General features: G+C 48.5%; 1 protein-coding gene across 8 annotated transcripts in view; it reads right to left on the reverse strand.

Annotated features, from left to right (window-relative positions):
- LOC107267434 overlaps nucleotides 1-650 on the reverse strand; it is a 102,371-nt gene that overhangs the window by 25,796 nt on the left and 75,925 nt on the right. The gene's annotated exons all lie outside the window — the stretch shown is intronic.

A 650-nucleotide genomic window follows, 5' to 3' on the forward strand; every position in this document is an offset into this window, starting at 1 on the left:
AACCCTTAACGCCAAAAGAGCCCCTAACTCACGTGTCGCGCGCGGAACCACTCATATTTTATGGATCTCAGTTCTCGTTGACTGTCAACGATTCGAGGCAAACAAACCGAAGAGTGAGGATCGTTATTCTTGCCTGTCATCGAAAATCATTGGCAACCCTTTTACATACGAATCCACCTACGCGCAGCATCCACGAGATACACAGTTATTTCTCGGGTCCAGTCCACTCGGCGTCATATTGTTTTTTCGTTCATTACCTCCATGATGTCTCTCTCCCTCTCTCCCTCTCCCTCTCTCTCTCTCTCTCTCTCTCTCTCTCTCTCTCTCACACCCTCTCTAAAGGCATGAAAAGTTGCCCGCGGATGCTGGATACGAGGTCGTTTTATCCTCCGAGCCACTGTGAATAATTACACGAGATTACATCAAAGACCCCTGGAAAATATATTTAGCCTTCTAGCGGCGATGAGCATCCCTGTTGTTTCACAGAGAATCATCCCCTTTTATAGCAAGCTAGGATCTCGCCGTCACGTGGATGCTGTATCGTGGATGGACCAATCCGGATATCAACGAGACTCTCCGACACTTGACTCTGCAGAGTGAATCAATCTTCCACGATGATCTACGATTTTTTATGCTCCCCCCCCCCCCCC

The sequence above is a fragment of the Cephus cinctus genome, unplaced genomic scaffold, assembly GCF_000341935.2.
Source record: "Cephus cinctus unplaced genomic scaffold, Ccin1 Ccin1_scaffold0401, whole genome shotgun sequence".
Classification (NCBI taxonomy): domain Eukaryota; kingdom Metazoa; phylum Arthropoda; class Insecta; order Hymenoptera; family Cephidae; genus Cephus; species Cephus cinctus.